General features: G+C 43.5%; 1 pseudogene; it reads right to left on the bottom strand.

The window, feature by feature from the left end:
* Positions 1–1,217: 1,217 nt before the first annotated feature.
* LOC137849307 (ubiquitin carboxyl-terminal hydrolase 42-like) lies at positions 1,218–23,485 on the bottom strand (annotated as a pseudogene).
* Between the last annotated feature and the right edge of the window lie 87 nt (positions 23,486–23,572).

Raw genomic sequence — 23,572 nt, 5'->3', positions numbered from 1 at the left:
ATATTATAAATTATAAATATTAATATTTATTGTATTGTTTTTATTCCTTTTCTACCCTATTAAACTCTCTTTATCCCAGTGCACTGCTTTGGACTTTAGTTTTCCTTCCGAGTCGTTGTGGATTCACTCCGGATGGGGGGACATTAGCGAACGCCTGTGTGCTTCAGATCCAAGGTCACCTTTGCCCTCAACTCAAGATACATGTTTGCATCTGTTGTCGTGAAACAATGTTAACAACATCAACAAAAAGGTTCCCTATTTGCTAGCAGCATCCCTACGTTTGCTGGGGTCTGCTCTGTGCATTTTGAAGACCGTTCCATGCTATTCAGCCCCTTCAGGGGGAAATTGATGGTTCTAGGAAAATGCGTCTTGACCTGATGCAAAGCTGTGACTCAGCACCCTGCAGCCCCCGCAACCCCTGGCATTTTACCTGCAGCCCCTCCAACAACTCTGATGTTCCCTGCATCGACTTCAACCACTGCGGTGGGACCTGAGGCCCCTCAAACCCGTGTCACTCGCCCTGCAGCCCCTCCAGCCCCTGGCATGTTCCCTGCAGCACCTCGAGCCCCTGGCATGTTCCCTGCAGCCACTCCAAGCCTGGCACAGGCCCTACAGCTGGCTGCGGGGACTATCCAGAAATCCGCTCCAGAAATACAGTGATGGCAAGGAGCCCTCCACTTCATTCTTCCTTTTTTTTCTAGCTGGAAGCATTCAGAGTTGTCAACGGAATTGGTTTGGAGGAGTAGGAAAGACAGAATTGCTGGGTTTCTGCTTTCTCCTACATCCTATCAGACCACAACATGACAGTTGTCTTTCTTTTACATACTTTTACACCTGGATCTTTCTCAGTTTTATGAGTGTGGGGTATTCCTTCTTTCTCCCTTTACCTTCCTCCCGCCCTCCCTCCCTCCCTCCCTCCCTTCCTTCCTTCCTTCCTTCCTTTTGTTCTGTCTGTCTGTCTGTCTGTCTCTCTTTCTCTGGGAGAAAAGCTCTTTTTTCTTTAGGAAGGCTGGGTTTCACTAGAACATTACTAGCCTGTAAGCCTCATGGCATCACCTTCCATCTTGACTGCTAAACCTCCTTGCTCCCTACTATCTTGTTTGCCAAGATACAGCTGTCCACGTTTACTTTTCCTACTTGGCTGGACTGAATTTAAGAAGGGATCTTGCAACTCTTCCTCTTGTTTGCCACTTAATCATCACACCAAATGAAAACTATTTGCCTTTCACCTCTTTATTTCAGGCCTTCTTTCCTAGTGGTCATGTAAAACCGGGAAAAAAATAGTCTACCAAGTCGGGTTTTTTTTGGATTTGATAATAAACCTGCAGACTGTTAAGTCATCAAGCACTTCAAGACTGTTTGAAATAATCTCTACATTAATGGAAAAGGAGTACTCCAAACTTCTGCTCGGGAAGAAAATCACGGAAAATGTAAACTTTGATTTTAGATGTTGAATTTGTTGCAGTGAGATCTTCCTCATCGCATGATTCTATTTGGATTTAAACCATAGTATGTATGGACAGACCAAGAGTAGGACAAGAACAGCACAGAGTTCAGCATGAAGCCCATCAGGAGCTCAAGTTTGTATTCTTTGTATTCAAGTTGATCCTTCTCTTGATGGAAGGACCTGCTTTTTGACTCTCCTTCTCTTCACTAGGAGCATGTTCCCTCTTGCTTTGGTAATGCTCTTTCTCAGTGTTTTTAGTCTTGTCCTTTCTACCTTGGCATCTCTCTGCAATAGATGAGGAGGAAAGCTTTTTAGAGCTACATTCAGTGTCACACTTGAGAGAGGAAGTTTGCCGCAATTTCTCACCACGCTCTTTGCCATACAAAACGTTTTCTTTTGAAATGAGGTCACGTTCTTTTGATCTTCTTGGTTTCGCCATGTCTCCACTGTCATCAAATCGGTACTCTGCGAGGTATTCATCCTTCCCAGCAGATTTCGGAGGGTCCGTGACACTGCACAAAATAAAATCACATTTCTCACTTCTGCTGAAGGACGTGAAGATTAACAGTAAAACCTTCCAAAGGCAAACAAACAAACAGAAACCTCCGGACTACAGGAACACTCGTAAAGATATGCCATTTAGAAACCTCTCCTGCGATTAGGACACCTTCTCCAGCTCCCAGAGAAAGTGTTTTTTCCCCTCGTGCTTCTGAAGCCATTGCACTAAAAAAGCAAACGCATCTGTCTCCCTCCACATGCTGCTGCTCTGAATAAGAGCCAGAAGGTTCAAAACCACTCAATTTGGTCTCCCAACATAGCCGAAAAAGACACCAGTTGAAACAGAGTTTTCTACCTCTCTCCCACAGATTTACATTCACATATCCTATGACTGCAAAAATAGAAGGCAGGGCTCAGGAGGAACAGCCAGTGTTGGAAATGAAAAAAAGCAGCCTCTTTCTTCAGAGTCTTAAGCCTATGCTACTAAGAAAAACAAAACAAAACAAGAGGAGAGGAGAACAACAGCGGGAAATTTACCTATTCTCCAGGTGTTCAATTGCAAAGCCTCCGCTGGAGGATCAACAGCTGTGAATTGAGCGTGCTTAGGAGAAATCAGATCTACGTCTGAACCACAACTATTTCAGTAGTATCACTAACTTATGTTACTCTGAAGAAGCAGTCAGCACCGTTTCTATGTTAGGAAATAGCTGAACAGAGTCTGTTATTCACAGGAATTATTCAGGCAGGCTTCTTTAGGAAGGCTGGGTTTCACTAGAACATTACTAGCCTGTAAGCCTCATGGCATCACCTTCCATCTTGACTGCTAAACCTCCTTGCTCCCTACTATCTTGTTTGCCAAGATACAGCTGTCCACGTTTACTTTTCCTACTTGGCTGGACTGAATTTAAGAAGGGATCTTGCAACTCTTCCTCTTGTTTGCCACTTAATCATCACACCAAATGAAAACTATTTGCCTTTCACCTCTTTATTTCAGGCCTTCTTTCCTAGTGGTCATTTAAAAACGGAAAGAAAAAGTCCATCAACTTTTTTTTTAATATTCAGCAGACTCTTAAGTCATCAAGCACTTCAAGACTGTTTGAAATAATCTCTACATTAATAGAAAAGGAATTCCTCAGACACACTGCGGCCGCTTACCTTTAATACACTCGTTGGATGAGACGGAGCTGTATTTCTTGCTTTCGCCTGCACTGGAAGGCTTCCCTTCCTTGTAAGGTTGTTTACTGCTCTCACTTCTGCATTGCTCACATGAAGAGCCATCTGGAGGATGGGATTCTTCCTTCTTCTCCCGCGTTATCTTCTGGAAACGAGGATCTAAGTGTTCCAAGGAGCCCTTCACTTTCCTGCTGTTTCTCTTTTTTCTTCTTTTTCTTCTCCTTTTTCTGTTTTTTTTACGCTTGCGATTGGCATTGTCAAAGTGGAGTGCACAGAAACACAAATCATGAAGTCTGAAAGAAACATGCAAGTTTAAAAGAGAAAAAAAGATGTGGCACTTGTTGCCTATATGAAACTTTATTTATTTTACCACAGGTGATGATTTGCAGCATGTCAGCTCTTTTGTGGTGCTTTGTGCACACGCAACTTACTTTAGATGTAGCAAACTTAAGCCCTCAGATTGAAGGACCATAGGTCCTGGTTTGTACACAGATCATTAACAATGGCTAGCTCTGGAATACGTGCAAGCAGAAAAAAACTTTTAACCTAATCCAGAATGGTGTACGGATGTGTTTCCAACTATGTGGTCCAAAGCTAGTGCTCTGACACAATTCAGCAATAGCTTTCCTATCTTCACTGATCAACCTAACAACATGATCCCCAGCCAGCTGATGCTATCTAAGTAACTTAGAAACTACCAGAAAAAAAAAAAAAAAAAAAAAAAAAAAAAAAAAGAAGAAAATAGAGAAGAAAAAAAAAGGAGAAAAAAAAAAAAGGAGAAAAAAAATAAAGGAGAAAAAAAAAAGGAATACATGAGAAGCACCCAGAAAAGAATTAGGATAAAAAATGCGGAGTATGCTGGAATCCTTGCTTACTTGGAATCCTTCTCTCCATGTTTATCCTTAGACTTCTTTTTCTTCTAGAACTTGTGATATTTTTGCATTTTTTTCACCACCTAAAAGCTCCTTTTCTATCTTTCTGTCTTTCCTTTCTATTTCACTTTCACTACCTTCTGCACGGGTAGATTTTCTTTTTCTGTTTCCTTCTGTTTCATTTTTCTGGCGACAGTTCTCCAAATGAGCTGACACAGGTGGAAGCGCATGTCTTTCACGAGAATGTCTTCCAGAATGTTGCTGAGATACCGAGCAACGATGCAAGTCTGCTCGGGGTGTGCTAAAGCGACGTCCATCTTCATCTCTCAAGAGGGAACCATGAGGCCATCCACTTTTGTAATGATAATGCTTATGTGACCTGCCGTAGTAAGTTGCAGTCCATTTGTCAAAGGCTGCATCGCCGTGAGAGAACTTTCTCTCTCTACTGTCTCCTGTCACATGAGGTGAATAGTAATCATTGTAATAGCTACATCTTTCCCACCTCCGTGCTTCATCTCGATAGTATCTTTCTCTGCTCCAACTTCTTTCCCCTTTGGATCGGTAATATCTATTGCTACCTTGTTCTGATCTTCCTCCGCTGCCAGATCTGTACTTTGAATATTTGACTGCTCTTCTGCCATTCTCAGGGCTGTTTCTTTCACCAGGGAAAGATCTGCACCTGCTTCCCTCCCAGTGCTCCTGCTTGTGACGCTTTTGCTCAACAACTTCCACGCTCTGAGAACACCTCCTCTTGCTGGAAGGACCTGCTTTTTGACTCTCCTTCTCTTCACTAGGAGCATGTTCCCTCTTGCTTTGGTAATGCTCTTTCTCAGTGTTTTTAGTCTTGTCCTTTCTACCTTGGCATCTCTCTGCAATAGCTGAGGAGGAAAGCTTTTTAGAGCTACATTCAGTGCCACACTTGAGAGAGGAAGTTTGCCGCAATTTCTCACCAGGCTCAGAAGTCTCTTTGCCGTACAAAACATTTTCATTAGAAATGAGGTCACGTTCTTTTGATCTTCTTGGTTTCTCCTTGTCTCCACCGTCATCACATTGGTACTGTGCAAGGTATTCATCCTTCCCAGTAGATTTCGGAGGGTCCGCGACACTGCACAAAATAAAATCACATTTCTCACTTCTGCTGAAGGACGTGAAGATTAAGAGTAAAACCTTCCAAAGGCAAACAAACAAACAAAAACCTCCAGACTACAGGAACACTCGCAGAGATATGCCATTTAGAAACCTCTCCTGTGATTAGGACACCTTCTTCAGCTCCCTGAGAAAGTGCTTTCTCCCCTCTTGCTTCTGAAGCCATTGCACTAAAAAAGCAAATGCATCCGTCTCCTTCCACCTGCTGCTCTGAGAAAAAAGGCATAGGGGCGAGCGGGGAACAGCCAGTGTTTCTCCAGACAGTGGAGAAAAATGGAAAAACATTCTATGAAGGAACACAAGTTCTCCTTGAGGCACCAACCTGCATCAGAGTGATATGCTCAGTGCTGATCATTAGTTCTGTTCGTATCGCTGGACATACAGCATGGAATTGTACTAATTTAAATCCTTCCATTAAATACTATTAGTAGACAGATAAAACCGTAACGAACTTCCATAAGGTCTTGTCTTAATCAGACTGTGCTCATTTTACCTCGTTTCCTCTGACAAGCTGTTCAGCTGGCTGGCTGTGAGGGACTCCGTGATGACTTCTCGATTGACTGAAGGCATAGCTCCAGGCATCTGCAATCAAAACGCACAAGTCAGCAGACAAAAAAATACTATTTGTAGTAGTACTGAGGACTAGTCTTGTCAGAATTTCTCCATTAAATGGTAAGCAAGACCGTTTTGAGTTGTATGCATTATCTACACTTCAAAGATAACCCCAACTCACCTCCCAAAATCTACTTTATGAAACTTAGGAATTTTTATCTCAGCTGAGCTTAAGTTGACAAGTTCTAATGTAAGCTCAGGTCTGCAAATTCTAATGGGATAATACCACAAAGTCTTACAATCACATTTGTGCTGTGTTTTCTCAGTATTTCACCTGAATTAGGAACACAATAAACACTCCCGAATACATCATAGGTGAGAAATTCTCGATGGAGCAAATCTATGTTTCAAGCAATCCATTTGTTTTAGAAAAGAACATCTCAGAAGGTTTAACAGGTTCAACTCGGCAAATGGAATCATCAAGTTTCAGTGCGTTTTCTTTCGATTCATTACCTAACCTAATAGCACCATTTAGTGAATCGGTTTTTGGCAGCTCATGCTGGGATCTTCCTTCGTCAGCATTCTGACAGAAAGAACCGGAATGCTGCAATGTATGGACTACCTTTCCAACCAAAATTCCATTAGAGGACATTGCATTGCAATTCCTTTTAAATAAGCCCTTTGACTCCTCCTCAGATTTTCCTGAAGATTCTGCACCGTAAGGGACTGTGTTATCAGAGCTGAGTTTAGGATTTTCATTCACTGTTGGCTCCACAAAAATCTCATCAGAAACTTTTTTGCTTGTTTGCATTTGCTTCATTTGCATTACCGAATTTGTAATTGTGGATGAAGGAACAGCCTGGTAGAGATCTTCATCCTCTGCAGCACTGCTAAGACAGTCAGGCTGTGACACAGTCCGACGAGCAGGCAATTTATTGTGAATACTGGTGGTGATCTTCTGTTTTCTTGACGGATCAGTAATTGAAGGCCTGGTAATTGTCTGGTTTTGAACACAGGCCATCGGTGGTGCTGAAGATGGCCTTTTTAGGGTGACACCAGTGGTCTTTGCGTCCTCTTTTATGGATCCATTTCCATTTAAACGGCTTGAATTCTGTATTTAAAAAGAAGAAATGGCAAGATGGATTAACGCAAACACTGCATTTAACATTTTGAAACACAAAACTCTCCTACTGAGTATTTCTACAAATGGTCTTAACACCTACAAAGAAAAACACACTGCCCTTTAAAGATAAATGCAAGTCCAATAAGCGTATTCAATTCCTGCTTTTGGTTTACAGCCGATTGGAATCAAATTAACATCATCTTTGAAAACCAGCCAAACAACTTAACATTACCTGCTGCTATTCCCAAATATATTTATTTTCCCCTTTAAACATACCCTGAAAAGCCTGAAGTAATTGTTCTGGTGCTCAGGAATAAGACACTTAGTTTTCCCTGTCTTAGCTAAAGTGACGACGATAGGAAAATCAAGTCCTCTTTTAAATGATTCGAGGATTAGTACACTCTGCTTAAATTGTCAGAGCGTAGCTCTCTGTGCTTTAGAAAGCTGTCTTGGAGGTATAAAGTAATGGAGTCGCATGGCTGCACAATTTAGCAGTAACCACTGTTTGAATGACTCTGGCTGTAGCATGAGGGCTGTGGAGAAAGCTGCAGCATGGGAAGGAAAACAAAACTAAGATGCCGAAAACCAAACAAAAAACCCCACACCAAACCCCAAACCCACTAGCAGTTTGGTGCCGTTACCTGCCCTCCCACTTCCCTGAATTACCTTAATCATATGAGAAAGAAGTCGTGGTCCCATAAATCCAGCCTGCTTACTATTAGCCCCCTGCTGACCAGGAGGGAATGAACAGGGATAAGATGGTGCTGGCAAGTAAAACGCACGTTCTCCAAGTGTCAAATCATAGCGCCTTCAGAAAAGAGCAGTGATCGTAGTTTAGTTTTTCTTTCAGCCTACTCTTGGATTAAATCCCATCCTATAATTTTAGAGGAACAGTTCATACGATATGGAAGCCTTCTCTACAGAAGGCTTCGCCAAGACTACAAACTGAAAAGGAGAGAACAGTCTTGCTACTAAGACTATCACTTTCAGAACAATAATTCATTCTTACACGACAGATGACCTTCATCTCTCTCCTTCTCTAAATTAGCCAGCTACAGGTAACACATAGATAGCAATTTACACAAGTGCTGCAGTTTCAGGCCAAGCAACAAAAGATAATAAATGACACAGAGAATTTCAGGTTAGACAGAACTGAATTAGACAAATAATAATCTTTCCCTGGGATAGCAAGAAAAACACTTGCAAAACAGAAAAATATCAATAACAAGAAAGTAAATCTCTTCTGAACACATGTTAAGATTTGTTATTACCTGATATAAAAAAGTATGTAAGCTTGCTGACCAAGAACTCTCTTAATGTCAGTACGGACTACTTTAGCATCATTCATCTGATACCAAAGTCCATTACCAGCCTGCAAATAAAGACAACCATTTCTTTAGGTGAATTGCACGTGTTCCAAATGAAATCACGGATAGGAACAAAATACACACGTGTGTCCTGGTTTCAGTTAGCACAGAATTAATTTTCTTCCTAGTAGCTGGTGGAATGCTGTGTTTTGGCTTGGGATGAGAAGAGTGCTGATAACACCCCGATGCTTTAATTGTTGCAGAGCAGTGCTTATACTAAGCCAAGGACATCTCAGCCTTTTGCTCTGTCCTGCCAGCGGGCAGGCTGGGGGTGCAGTAAGAGCTGGGAGGGGACAGACCCAGGACAGGTGACCCAAACTAGCCAAAGGGGTATTCCATACCATCTGACGTCATGCTAAACAATATATAGGGGTGGCTAGCCGGGGGGAGGGGGCCGGACTGCTCGGGGTTAGGCTGGGCATCGGTCAGCGAGTGGTGAGCAATTGCATTGTGCATCACTTGTTTGTACATACTATTATTACTTTCCTATTATCACCATTGTATTATTATTGTTATTATTTTATTATTATTTTGTTATTATTATTTCCCTGTCTTATTAAACTGTCTTTATCTCAACTCACGGGCTTCACTTTCCATTTCTCTCCCCCGTCCCAGAGAGGGAGGGGGGAGGGTGAGCGAACGGCTGCGTGGTGTTTAGCTGCCGGCCGGGTTAAACCACGACAGTCTTTTTGGCGCCCAACGTGGGGCCCGAAAGGTTGAGATAACGGCAGATCTGATCAGAGTGTGTTAAACTAAAATTGGTGTAAGGATTAGACCTGCTTAATAGTCACTTGTCATAATGCTGATTGCTTTAATCTCAACTCTGCTGTGCCTGTTTTCCAAATTGAGTATTATAGTACATTATTTTCCGTATTTGCTCTCTGTCGTGTTGTTTATTCTCTCCGGGCCCTGGTTTCAGATCATTATGGTGCTGTGTGTTGTAGCAATGGCTTATGAGACGATGAAATATGTGATCATGACTCTAACTTGTTATTTGTATTCAGTAACATCGTCGACTCTGTACTTTGGAAACTGTATCTTGGAAACTATTAGCAATTATACCTATTGTTTTTTTCCATTATGGAGTCAATCTGTGGAGGGGAAAGGGGAAGATATTTTTCCTTACTTGCTTACTCTCCCTTTCTCCTTCACCCCCCCTGTATCCTCCTGGGTCACTCTGCCTTCCTCCTTCACCACCCTCTTATCCCCTGAGCTTGTCACAATAGCTCTCCAAGATATTGAATATTTCTGGAATACTCAGAATACCATAGTCTTGTTGTTCTGCCTCATGAATGCACTTCAGATTCTGCTTATAGTTAAACAACTACTTATGAAGCTCATCCGGAGATCTGCCCGGAGGCAGGATAGTTGTGGGTGGCAGGGAGTATGGGTGGATATGGGCAGGCATCTAGAGCAGTTGGCACCCCCAGTGTGTTGGAAATTCACCCCTGAACAATGGCAAAATCCTCAAAAACTGGCAGAATGCTTGAAAAAAAGGTGTCATGATTCTGGCAGTTCTAAAGTAACACAAATCATTGTAACGTGCTGGGGCCTGGCTCATGCCTATCGAGCTGCCATTGATACTGCTATCAACTTAGTGACAGACCCTGCGGCCACTCCAAGCCCTGTGACAGATCCAACGGCCACTGTGACCCCTACGGTGGACTCGGCAGCTGCTCCAGATCCGGTTCCTGCAGCCACTCCAGATCCGGTTCCTGCAGCCACTCCAGTCCCAGCTCCTGCAGCCACTCCAGTCCCAGCTCCTGCAGCCACTCCAGTCCCAGCTCCTGCAGCCGCTCCAGTCCCAGCTCCTGCAGCCGCTCCAGTCCCAGTTCCTGCAGCCGCTCCAGTCCCAGTTCCTGCAGCCGCTCCAGTCCCAGTTCCTGCAGCCGCTCCAGTTCCAGCTCCGGCCGCTACTCCAGTCCCAGATCCTGCAACTGCTCCAGCTCCAGCTCCTGAAGCTGCTCCAGCTCCAGCTCCTGAAGCCGCTCCAGCTCCAGCTCCTACTGCTGCTCCAGTCCCAGCTCCTGCAACTGCTCCAGCTCCAGCTCCAGCTCCTGTAGCCGCTACAGCTCCGGTTCCTGCAACTGCTCCAGCTCCTGCAGCCGCTCCAGCTCCTGTGGCCGTGTCAGAGAAACGAGCTGTAGCAGTGCAAGTTGACCCTGCAGAGGGTATTCCAACCCCTGTAACGGGGTCAGAGAAACGAGCTGTAGCAGTACAAGTTGATCCTGCAGAGGGTATTCCAATCCCTGTAACGGGGTCAGAGAAACGAGCTGTAGCAGTGCAAGCTGCCCCTGCAGAGGGCATTCCAACCCCTGTGGCAGACCCTGTAACAAAGTCAGAGAAACGAGCAGTAGCAGTGCAAGCTGCCCCTGTAGAGAAGGTGAAAATATGGTACAGAAATTCAAGTCGTTTAGAACGCAGAGAGTCTTCTGCCAATCCAGGTAAGGCTTCTGCCAAAACTAAGTATAGAGATGACGAAGATGATGACGACGCTGGGCCATCAAGGATTCAGGAGGAGGAAGATGAGGATGCCGAAAGAGCAACAGTAACTACCCGAAGCCTAAACGAGCGCGAGCTACGAGATGTGCGAAAAGATTTTGGTCGCTGTATAGGTGAGCAGCTTGTCACCTGGCTGCTCCGGTGCTGGGACTCTGGAGCCAATTGTGTGGAATTAGACGGCAGGGAAGCCAGACGGTTGGGATCCCTTGCTCGAGACGCCGGCATTGACAAAGCAATTGCAGATGGAGCACGACCCACCAGCCTCTGGAGGCGTCTCCTCTCAGCTGTGAGGGAAAGGTATCCCTTCAAGGAAGATATTTTATGTGTACCAGGCAAGTGGACCACTATGGAGAAGGGAATCCAGTACCTGAGGGAATTAGCCGTACGGGAAGTGATTTATGAGGATCCAGACCAGACACAAACATCCAAAGATCCAGATGAAGTCAAGTGTACACGACCCATGTGGCGGAAGTTTGTACGGAGTGCACCATCATCATATGCCAGCTCATTGGCAGTAATGGCCTGGAAAGAGGATGAGGAACCCACAGTGGATGAAGCGGCTAAACAACTCCGGCAGTACGAAGAAAGTCTCTCCTCTTCCTTACAGGCCTGCGTCTCAGCTGTGGAGAAACTATCTGAAGAGGTCCACCAACTTAAAGAGAATCTATCTTCCCCCCAACCTGAACCAACCAGTGTCCAACGACCGAAAGAGAACACCTGGGAGAAACTTTCTGAAAAGTTTCACCAACTTGAAGAGAGATTATTCTCCTCCGCACCTGTACAAAGCAGTGTCTCAGCTATCAGGGGTAGGCGTTCACCCACACAAGGAAGACGATATAGTGGGTACTCACCCCGTGCCACCCTGTGGTTTTACTTACGAGACCATGGAGAGGACATGAGGAAATGGGATGGAAAATCTACCGCGACCCTAGAGGCACGGGTACGTGAGTTGCAAAAGAAAACAATCAGGAAAAAAGGATTCTCCGAAAAGTTTGCTGCTCCAACTTCCAGCAGACAATCCTTCAAACACAGAAACGAAGAAGATTCTGACCAGGATTAGGGGGGCCCTGCCTCCAGCCAGGGGGAGGAAAGGGACAATCGAGTTTATTGGACTGTGTGGATTCGATGGCCTGGCACATCACGCGCACAGAAGTATAAGGCTTTAGTAGACACCGGTGCACAATGTACTATAATGCCATCGAGCTATAAAGGACCAGAGCCCATCTATATTTGTGGGGTGACAGGAGGATCTCAGCAGTTGACTGTATTGGAGGCTGAAGTAAGTCTGACTGGGAATGAGTGGGAAAAGCACCGCATTGTGACTGGCCCGGATGCTCCATGTATCCTTGGCATAGACTATCTTAGAAGAGGATATTGCAAGGACCCAAAAGGGTTCCGGTGGGCTTTTGGTATAGCTGCCTTAGAGACAGAGGGCATTAAACAATTATCTACCTTGCCTGGTCTCTCAGAGGACCCCTCTGTTGTGGGGTTGCTGAGGGTCGAAGAACAGCAAGTGCCAATTGCTACCACAACTGTGCACCGGCGGCAATATCGCACTAACCGAGACTCCCTGATTCCCATCCATAAGCTAATTCGTCAATTGGAGAGCCAAGGAGTGATCAGCAAGACCCATTCACCTTTCAATAGCCCCATATGGCCAGTGCGAAAGTCTAATGGCGAGTGGAGACTAACAGTGGACTATCGTGGCCTGAACGAAGTCACGCCACCACTGAGTGCTGCAGTGCCGGACATGCTGGAACTTCAGTATGAACTTGAATCGAGGGCAGCCAAGTGGTACGCCACAATTGATATCGCTAATGCATTTTTCTCCATCCCTCTAGCAGCAGAGTGCAGGCCACAATTTGCCTTCACTTGGAGGGGAGTCCAATATACTTGGAATAGGCTGCCCCAGGGGTGGAAACACAGCCCTACCATTTGCCATGGGCTGATCCAGTCTGCGCTAGAGCAGGGGGAAGCTCCTGAACACCTGCAGTACATCGATGACATTATTGTGTGGGGTGACACAGCAGAGGAAGTTTTCGAGAAAGGGAAGAAAATAGTCCAAATCCTTCTGAAAGCCGGTTTTGCCATAAAACAGAATAAAGTCAAAGGACCTGCACGAGAGATCCAGTTTTTAGGAATAAAATGGCAAGATGGACGTCGTCAAATCCCAATGGATGTGATCAACAAAATAACAGCTATGTCTCCACCAACTAACAAAAAAGAAACACAGACTTTCCTAGGTGTTGTGGGGTTTTGGAGAATGCACATCCCAAATTACAGTCTGATTGTAAACCCGCTCTACCAAGTAACCCGTAAGAAGAATGAGTTTGAATGGGGCCCTGAACAACGACAAGCCTTTGAACAAATCAAGCAGGAAATAGTCCATGCAGTAGCCCTTGGGCCAGTTCGAACAGGACCAGATGTAAAGAATGTGCTCTACACTGCAGCCGGGGAGAACGGCCCCACCTGGAGCCTCTGGCAGAAAGAACCTGGGGAAACTCGAGGTCGGCCCCTGGGGTTTTGGAGTCGGGGATACAGAGGATCTGAGGCCCGCTATACTCCAACTGAAAAGGAGATATTGGCAGCATATGAAGGAGTTCGATCTGCTTCGGAGGTGGTCGGTACTGAAGCGCAGCTCCTCCTAGCACCCCGATTGCCGGTACTAGGCTGGATGTTCAAGGGAAGGGTCCCCTCTACGCATCATGCAACTGATGCTACATGGAGCAAGTGGGTTGCACTGATTACTCAGCGGGCTCGAATAGGAAACCCCAGTCGCCCAGGAATATTGGAAGTGATCATGGACTGGCCAGAAGGCAAATACTTTGGGATATCATCAGAGGAGGAGGTGGGTCGTGCTGAAGAAGCCCCACTGTACAACCAGTTGCCAGAGAATGAAAAGAAATATGCCCTGTTCACTGATGGGTCCTGTCGTATTGTGGGGAAGCATCGGAGATGGAAGGCTGCTGTATGGAGTCCTACGCGACGAGTTGCAGAAGCTGCTGAGGGAGAAGGTGAATCGAGTCAGTTTGCAGAAGTGAAAGCCATTCAGCTGGCTTTAGACATTGCTGAACGAGAAAAATGGCCAGTTCTCTATCTCTACACCGATTCATGGATGGTAGCAAATGCCCTGTGGGGATGGTTACAGCAATGGAAGCAAAACAACTGGCAGCGTAGGGGCAAACCCATCTGGGCTGCTGCATTGTGGCAAGATATTGCTGCTCGGGTAGAGAACCTGGCTGTGAAAGTACGCCACGTAGATGCTCATGTGCCCAAGAATCGGGCTACTGAAGAACATCAAAACAACCAGCAGGTGGATCAGGCTGCTAAGATTGAAGTAGCTCAGGTGGACTTGGATTGGCAGCATAAAGGTGAATTATTTATAGCCCGATGGGCCCATGACACTTCAGGCCATCAAGGTAGAGATGCAACATACAGATGGGCTCGTGATCGAGGGGTGGACCTGACCATGGACGCTATAGCACAGGTTATTCATGACTGTGAAACATGTGCTGCAATCAAGCAAGCCAAACGGTCAAAGCCTCTTTGGTATGGAGGACGATGGCTGAAATATAAATATGGAGAGGCCTGGCAGATTGATTACATCACACTCCCTCAAACTCGCAATGGCAAGCGCCACGTACTTACAATGGTGGAAGCAACCACCGGATGGCTGGAAACATATCCTGTGCCTCATGCCACCGCCCGGAACACCATCCTGGGCCTTGAAAAGCAAGTCCTATGGCGACATGGCACCCCAGAAAGAATAGAATCAGACAATGGGACTCACTTCCGAAACAACCTTATAGACACTTGGGCCAAAGAACATGGTATTGAATGGGTGTATCACATCCCCTATCATGCACCAGCCTCCGGGAAAGTTGAACGATACAATGGCCTGTTAAAGACTACCTTGAAAGCAATGGGCGCTGGGACGTTCAAAAACTGGGATACGCATTTGGCAAAGGCCACCTGGTTAGTCAATACTAGGGGATCTACCAACCGAGCTGGACCTGCCCAATCAAACCTGTTACGTACTGTAGATGGGGATAAAGTTCCTGTAGTGCATGTAAAAAATATGCTGGGTAAAACAGTCTGGGCTACTCCTGCCTCAGGAAAAGGCAAACCTATTCGTGGAATTGTTTTCGCTCAGGGACCTGGATACACTTGGTGGGTGATGCAAAAGAACGGAGAGGTCCGGTGTGTACCTCAAGGAGATTTAATACTGGGTGAGAATAGCCCATGAACTGAATTGTACCATGTTAAATAGTATATTATACTGTATGTTATCACTACCATGATTACTATAGGTGACTAATTAGAATGTATGGAAAAAAGTGTAACCTGAGCATGACATAAATGGTATGGAATAAGGGGTGGATAGATGTCCTGGTTTCAGTTAGCACAGAATTAATTTTCTTCCTAGTAGCTGGTGGAATGCTGTGTTTTGGCTTGGGATGAGAAGAGTGCTGATAACACCCCGATGCTTTAATTGTTGCAGAGCAGTGCTTATACTAAGCCAAGGACATCTCAGCCTTTTGCTCTGTCCTGCCAGCGGGCAGGCTGGGGGTGCAGTAAGAGCTGGGAGGGGACAGACCCAGGACAGGTGACCCAAACTAGCCAAAGGGGTATTCCATACCATCTGACGTCATGCTAAACAATATATAGGGGTGGCTAGCCGGGGGGAGGGGGCCGGACTGCTCGGGGTTAGGCTGGGCATCGGTCAGCGAGTGGTGAGCAATTGCATTGTGCATCACTTGTTTGTACATACTATTATTACTTTCCTATTATCACCATTGTATTATTATTGTTATTATTTTATTATTATTTTGTTATTATTATTTCCCTGTCTTATTAAACTGTCTTTATCTCAACTCACGGGCTTCACTTTCCATTTCTCTCCCCCGTCCCAGAGAGGGAGGGGGGAGGGTGAGCGAACGGCTGCGTGGTGTTTAGCTGCCGGCCGGGTTAAACCACGACAACGTGTCAAATAAAAATATAATGAAATCTTTTTCCCTAGAAACAGTAGCTGCTAGTCACGCTTTCATTGGTTTGCCAGCACAACCTTTACCCTGTTAGAAATGCTATTGACTTCTACCTTTACATAGCATATATAGTGTCCTGAGTGACAGCTGACACCGTGATGTACCAGCACCGCGTATAAGGCATAGAGCAGTGGTTCTCCCATTGACTGTGACATGTAGGCTCTCAGGTCCAAATACTCCGGATATTTCACCTCCTAAAGAGAGACCAAGAAGATAGAAAAATTATCCCAGAGTACTTCGTGGACTAGCCAGAGAAAAACACTTCCAAAAAACACAGACTAGAATTTATTTCTAGAATATATTTCTAGAAGATATTTCTTGATTCACTACAAATAAGTCTTCCCATAAACAATGTTTAAGACTAGAAGTTGCAGAGAACTGTTTCCTGATGAATCAGCCTTCTCAGAGGAAAGCATATGCTTCTTGTCAAGCGGGAACTTTATTGATATTAAGAGAAAGAATAAGCCATAGTCGTTAGTCTACAATTATTGTCTGAAAATATTAACAACTTTCAGCTTTGGGGGATGTCCCATTACACGATGATATAGTTGCATTACAGTGGTAAATATACCTTGTTGATCTTTCCACCTGTGAAATCTGCAAATCTTTTCAGTGATATTGTGAGAACCTTGGAAGAACGGTGTATGGTAAATCTCTTGGATGCAGGAACCATCTTTTTACACCTTAAAAACAAGCAGAGATAAGTGTTTGAAGGCATCTTCTTTTTTCGCCCCCAAAACAAACTCGTTTTAATGTCTCACGCATGCCTATGCTATTTGAATGACATTTACTTGCATAATAGGTTGGTCTTTTTTCTTTTCATAAACCCATGCACTGCGTGTCAGGTTTGTTAATACAGTGAAGAAGGTAAATTCTCCCAAAACCCCGGGCATAGCAGGAACAGGAATCTCTCACGAAAGGGTATTACCAGGTTGGATGGCAAGGTACCATTTCTTGGTCTACAAAAGTGGCTATTTGAACTCCAATCCTGAATACATTCTTTCAGCTTTCAAGGGAAATACAAATAATGAAAGTGGAACAAGAAAGCCTTGGTCCCCAGGACTAGAAATTGCAAATAATCTCCAACATGGGTCGTCTATCAACATCAAAAATACAACAGAAGCACATGGTCATTCTACAGGAGGGAGACATTTAACAGTAGGAAGTCTTCATGTACTGAGCTTGTCTGGAAAGACACTGAAACAGTCTGCCATCCTTTGAAACACAATAGTTCAGTTTGATACATTGCCCGCTCCAAGGTAGGACCTACAGCGTAAGCAGTGAAAATTAGCCGCTAGCCCAGAGAACAACGGAAACTGGGCAGTTTACATCAAGAAAAGTACTGTCGAGAGCTAATAAATAGAAAGAACAAAAGTATCTCTTTTTGAATTCTGATGGCAAAATACGAGCCAGAGAATTGCAAACCCATAGGGAATGCCTCTGAACAAGACTTCCCCCCTCCAAAGAAACAAAAATCCAAGTGTTTTATAAACTTCCACAAAACTCGTAAGTAGATCCAAAGTTTAGAGGTAGTCCAACAGAGTCATGCAACATATAAAACTGACATCTAGGATTAAGACCTAATTCGTCAAAATCTTACTCGCTACATTTATAGCAATTCTCTCCACCCAGCTCTTCAGGTTTCACAAAGAGTTCCAGAGCTCTGGTAACAGATGAAACCGCCTAGAGGAGCGAGAAAGAAGAGCGTAAAGTCACCGTAAATTCGAAATTCCAGAGACGTACTAGTGGTTTATAAGAGAATCTTACTAACATACTCAAGCGATCTACTATGAGCACTGTGAAGAAGGAGGCAGAAAGAGCATGCTCAGCATTGACCTCACCTGGAAGTCATTTGACTTCGGAACAAATACTTTTCCAGTAGCCTAGACAGCATCTATAGTGTGCTTTGTCATCAATACTGGGGACAAATTCATCAGTCTAACAATTAGATGTACATTGGGGTAGAACAACAGAGAAGTATGACAGCATTATAATTTTTGCAGAAAGAGAATTCTTTCCCCTTAAACCCAATGCAAATGTGGAGACTATTTACATGGGTTCCACAGACGGACAAAGTCCAATCCACTTCCTTAGCACCACCAAGCTCTTACGTTTTAACATTATATGTGGTTTGGTTTTTTAAGGTAAACAAGTTTAATTTAGAAAGTTATGCATGTACTTAAACATCATGAATTATATTTAGAAAACATCTTACCTTTATATCCAAAGTGATATCAAGAAATGCCTCATACGTATCCGAAACTGCTTTGCAATTCAAGCACTTCACTGGAAGCAAAATATAAATGCTTAACCTTATGTGAAGGAGACTAACTGTCCAAATTCAAGTTGTTGCCAGATACTACTTTAGACAAACTACAGACTGCTTTACTACCGACAAAAGACACAGATCAGTTCTAAGGACAGGAATATTTTTTAAAGTACCTCTCGATCTTAGAAATCCTCCAAATATTTGATGAATGATAGTGGTAGCTTGAGAAGATCTGTCCAATCTGGAAATAAATTATAATCAGACCTCAGAAGATTTAAGGCGCACAGTTAACTCTTCAAAGAGTTTTATGAAAACTAAGGATGATGTAGACTTTCGTTGCTGATAGTAAATAAGGCACTAAAAGGTGCTAGAGATCATTTTTGATAGTAAATAAAGGACTAGAAGGTGCTAGAGAATGTATGAAAGTGAACTTGTTTATGCTTACTCGGTGCTTCCATTCAAGCACGCTTCCTGCATAGCATCAACAGTATAGCGCAAGAACTCGTGTGCGTCTTCTTGACTGCCAAAACGGAAATGTTGTCCTATTCCTAAAGAAGAAGATGATAGTATTCACCTCATTTAAAAATGAAATCATTCTTCTATTTCTAAAATCTCTCTTCTTTCTAGTGTTAAAACCACTTATACACATCAAATAAGTATTTGAAGATTACAAGCTATCGAAAAGAAACACATCTGAAGCCACTTACGACTGAGATTACTGATAACATGCGTAGGCTCGATGGCATCAACAGTGCAACGCAGGGCCTGGTTAATGTGAGTCTCCATTGTGCACATCATGCAAAAATCTTGTTCACGACCTGAAGAGTGAAAGAAGAAAGCATCCCAGTCCAGCAAAACATCCATAACTACAAACAAACATCTAAGTAAAATTTAAACTATAGATACGATATCCACTCTCCTTGCTACATTCTATTCTCCCAAGATGCCAATGTCCCAACAGTCTTGTAACATTTCATTTCACACAACTTTACAGAATAAAAATATCCACTAAGCCTGTATTCAAATGCATTTTGTGATGAGAAATCTAAAAGACTACTGCAAAGTCACATTTGTAAAGGCTGACAGGAATGTGAACTCCACAGGCTGAAAAATGTATTACTCTCTAAAATTACTACTAAATGCATTACTGTCCAATGCACTTCATTATTCCCACGAAGCAATAAATGATCCTTTAATAAATACATAAATACATAAATAAATAAATAAATAAATAAATTCATTAAACAAACATAGTGCATTAATTGCACTCCATATGCTATTCGGAGCCCACTGCTAATACAGTGCTCAAAGCCAGCTTCTACAGGTAAAATCAGGCAAATAAGCTTGTCTCAGAATCACTGCTGTTCTTTCACCTTCAGAGCTGTCCAACAGATTCGAAATACTCTTAGAAAGTACTCACATGACTGGCCGTGCTCAAGAGAAAGCATGTAATTGGCAAGTGGGGGTGTGTAGGTCAAACACTGTAGAGTAGCATTAAGAAAACATGTGTTGCCAAGATTGTACAGGCCAACTCCAACACTTTGTGTTTCTCGTCAATCCATACAAATCTTCTCAGGTGGAAAAAGAATGCTCTGTGGTGGAGCAATTCCATCATTAACGACTGCAAGAAAGTTAAATTTAAAAAGAGATTTTGTTTGTTTGTTTCTAAGGAAGGTATTTAAAAAAATACTATTCTGCAGGAGTACCTAGAGGAGCTAGCTACAATCGCAGCCAGAAAAACTTATTGCAGACAGCTTTAATACCGCCAAATTCAAATTGGCTGGTCAACACAATGTTTTGGGGGAAAAAAAAAAAAAAAAAAAAACTTTCGTCAACCATTTTAATTTTTCTAAGGCAAGGCTAACTGCCATTCTGTTTGTAGTACCTAATGCCAAGTTCCTCTCCATCTATAATCTTTAACCTGATTAACTCAACTACTGTTTTTTTCCTTATTATAACTTAAACCACAAGCTTAGACTTGAAATTATACGGAAAAAAGGTAAAAAGTAGTAACGAGGAATGATGGTATCCCTACAGATACCAGATCTTTTCCTGAGCAATGTTATCATTCAAAAAACGTGTGAAAAATGGAAGCTGTGAATAGCAACAATCAAACACTTTTCTTTGCAAAACGGAAAAGACATGGATGAATCTGTGCATTACAAAAAGCTCCCCATATTTCTCTGTTGACTGTAAATATATCAAAATTAATTTCTGTAACATCAGTCACTTCAGCTGCCTTAGGGGATTTGCTTTTGAAGTCTTTGTTCACGCTAGTCCCCTTCTCTATCAGTGCAACAAGTAAGAACTGCATTTTCTACTTTTGCTTTGAAGAAAATGGAGTCAGGATAAAGCTCACGCTTACTTAGATCTCTTGGGGCAAAAGCCTTAGATTTTTCAGATGATCTACAGTAAATAGCACCTCCACGTCCTTGGGCCACAGAGACTTGGCTTGAATCTTCTGCAGGCGGTATCTGGCCCCAGTTTGTGGTGCGTGACATCAGTATTTTAGTACTTGGTTTCTTGGATTTGCCAGACCGCCTTGAAGAGGGCTTTTTAGACTTTGAAGATTTGGGCTTCTTAACTACGGTCATTGTTGACATCTGCGACAGAGACAGAAGTTCTGGTTGACGTAAGAATATCAAGAAGCATTCCAAGAAGAAAAGAGTAGCAGAAGTCCTGTCACTTAATCTCAAAGAAACAGCCTTAAGAACTAAATCGCTGGTATGAATGATTTAAAAAGAATCCCCAAACTAAACACACAAAGTGAAAATTTCCATCTAAACTCTATCGGTATTACTTTTAGCTTCTGCAGAACTAGTGGCTGATGCCATTTCTTTCACTTCCGTAGGATTTTAATCCATTACAACTCTGGAGTCTTTTTAATATAAAAATGTAGAAGACATTCTCTGAGGGGAATCAGTTATTTATTGATTTCCAGAGTTGCACAATTATCTGTTAATTATTACCTATGATCTAATAGATAATTGTTGCAATTATCTATTGCTGGCGTTAGTAATGGAACACTATTACTTCACTGCCTGCGTTTTTCTGTTTCGTGTGCACAAAGGTACCCAGAACTCACTGCTCCTTTTCTTCTGTCTTTCCAGGGATCGTCCTCTACCTCACTGTCTACTGCACCAATCATGAGGGGGTTGTTGTTATTCTATAATGAGCCTAGCTTTTAAATACACCTTTTCTGGGCGTCACTTTGTGATAGCAAATTAATTTGTGAGGGCTCCTCAGTCTACATCATGTGGTCGCTTTTTCCAGGTGAAAAAGCGGAGCCGTAAGTGGCAGTACACTAAAGCCCTGGCATGTTGAGATCCAAGAAGAGAGATGTTTGGCCCTCCTTCTCACTCCTGGGAACCATATACCTCAAAACCCACAGAGGATGGCCTATATCTCAGAGAAATCTTGGGAAAGGAGAGCATGAAGAGCACGTTTGCAAATTTATTTCTCCCTGGGCTTCTTCTGCTTCTCCAAGAAATACAAGTTTGAATAGAACTTTGGCAGCAGTACTTCTGGTGTTTTACTCCTACCACATTTAAAACTCCTACAAAAAACTGAAACGTTAGACTAAAAAGCAGCTCTTTCCGTTCTGCTTTGTAAAGTTGCACGTTTTCCTCATGCAAAACAACAGGGCAATGTAAGCTAGAAACGGAAATGCTGAATGTAAAACAAAACAAAACAAACCTCAGCCCTCCAGGACAAAAGCCAATAACTGCTACAAAGTCCTTTTTAAAATGCTGATTAGGTTTCAAGGTGATACCGCTTTAAATAAGCATAATTGTGTGTCCGTAGGCAGAAGCTGAATAATGACAGGATGAACTTCTATACTTCATGTTTTGTTACTGTCTTACTGTAGCACACAGGGACTTGTTACCTATAGGGAAACCACTAACCTAATGGAGGGTTTAAAACATAAGCTAGTTTGTTATACCAAAATGACTGAGAGAACAAAGCATAAAGTGCTTTCAGATTTCTAGCACGCCTTGATTGCTATCCATTAAACTTCAGACACGTTAAACAAAACACAGTAAATAAGAAAACTCCTAGTCCCACAGCTGGCAAATTGTGTGCAGAGGTTGTAACTAGAACTTTTTTCCCTTGACATTTTACATTTAAGATTGATTTTAAATCCATTCTATACACACTTTCCGTTCCTGAAAAAACAATACGCAAACCTGAAAAATGCATTTACACGAGAAATGAAGTCGTCCTTGTCCGATTGGAAGACTAAGGTGACAGCTCCTGGGCTCAGGGATTTTCAGATAAGCTCTGATCTTCACCAGTGACAGCTCCTTTTTTCGGATTGAAAGAGAAAATGTTTCAGCAACACATTGAAAACACATTTAAGGGACAAGAAACAAAATCAAGACTGCAGTGAGAAGGAGAACAGAAAAACAATACTGGGGAAGAAGAAAGGAAAAGGAAAAGGAAAAGGAAAAGGAAAAGGAAAAGGAAAAGGAAAAGGAAAAGGAAAAGGAAAAGGAAAAGGAAAAAAGGAAAGGCCTTGATCTTTATACTGACCAATGAGATAAGCCTTACACATTTTTAAGTTTATTTTTGACAACTGATTGAGGCGTTACCAGGTATTAAGTACGATTCAAGAGCAAATATTAACACTAGAAAGAAGAAATCCGATCCACCACCACTTTTTCAAAATACATCCATTTCTAACATGGAGATAACGTCTCTCTGACAAGGTAGTAGAAAAACTGTAAATACCGACAGAGCTTCCTCTCCCGATGTTCCATATACATACCGATGCTGTTCCTACACCTACGCTCTGAGCATAAATTTATGTTGACATGAGTATCGGGTGTTACTCCTCTCTTTGTTTGCCTTGAGAGACACACCTCTTGTCCACTGAAAAGTAAACTCAAGATTCCAGATCAGTTAAGACAGTTGCTATCCCCCCATTCAGAGTTCTGCAGCAGCACTGTTCAGATGTGTTTAGCGGTCTCTTTAGAAAACGTTATCACTTAGGACCTGCTTCTCAGTAGGTACACGTTTGGCCTCCGCTTAGCGGAGAGTCAATCCCAGCTTAAGCTTTCGTACAAGAGCCCCTTCACGAAACGGACTTGGGCCCTGACATAACTGAGCTTAACCTTTAACCTTGAAGCTTCCTTAAAGAAGGAAGCAGCACCCAGGCCAGGAAATAGAAATTAATTGTCACTTTACCCTGAAACGCAGTGAGCTATTCTGTGCTGGCAGGATTGCTGCCGGGCTGGCCGACGAGGCGGCGGGCAGCTCCCCGGGGCCACAGGGCCTGTCACAGGGAGCCGCTGGGGGTCTCCAAGGTCCGGGAACAGAAGCAACAGCGGCAACAGCGGGGACAGAGGGGACAGCAGCGACAGCAGCAGCCACCTCAGCCAGGGCCGTCTCCACAACCGCCACAACGGCCTCGGAACGCCGCCGAACTCGGAGCTCCAGCGTGACGCCTTTTGAACCTGGCCGCTGGAAGGACCTGCTTTTTGACTCTCCTTCTCTTCACTAGGAGCATGTTCCCTCTTGCTTTGGTAATGCTCTTTCTCAGTGTTTTTAGTCTTGTCCTTTCTACCTTGGCATCTCT

This window comes from Anas acuta, unplaced genomic scaffold (assembly GCF_963932015.1).
Source record: "Anas acuta unplaced genomic scaffold, bAnaAcu1.1 SCAFFOLD_208, whole genome shotgun sequence".
Classification (NCBI taxonomy): domain Eukaryota; kingdom Metazoa; phylum Chordata; class Aves; order Anseriformes; family Anatidae; genus Anas; species Anas acuta.
This window is presented reverse-complemented; position numbering and strand designations above follow the sequence as displayed.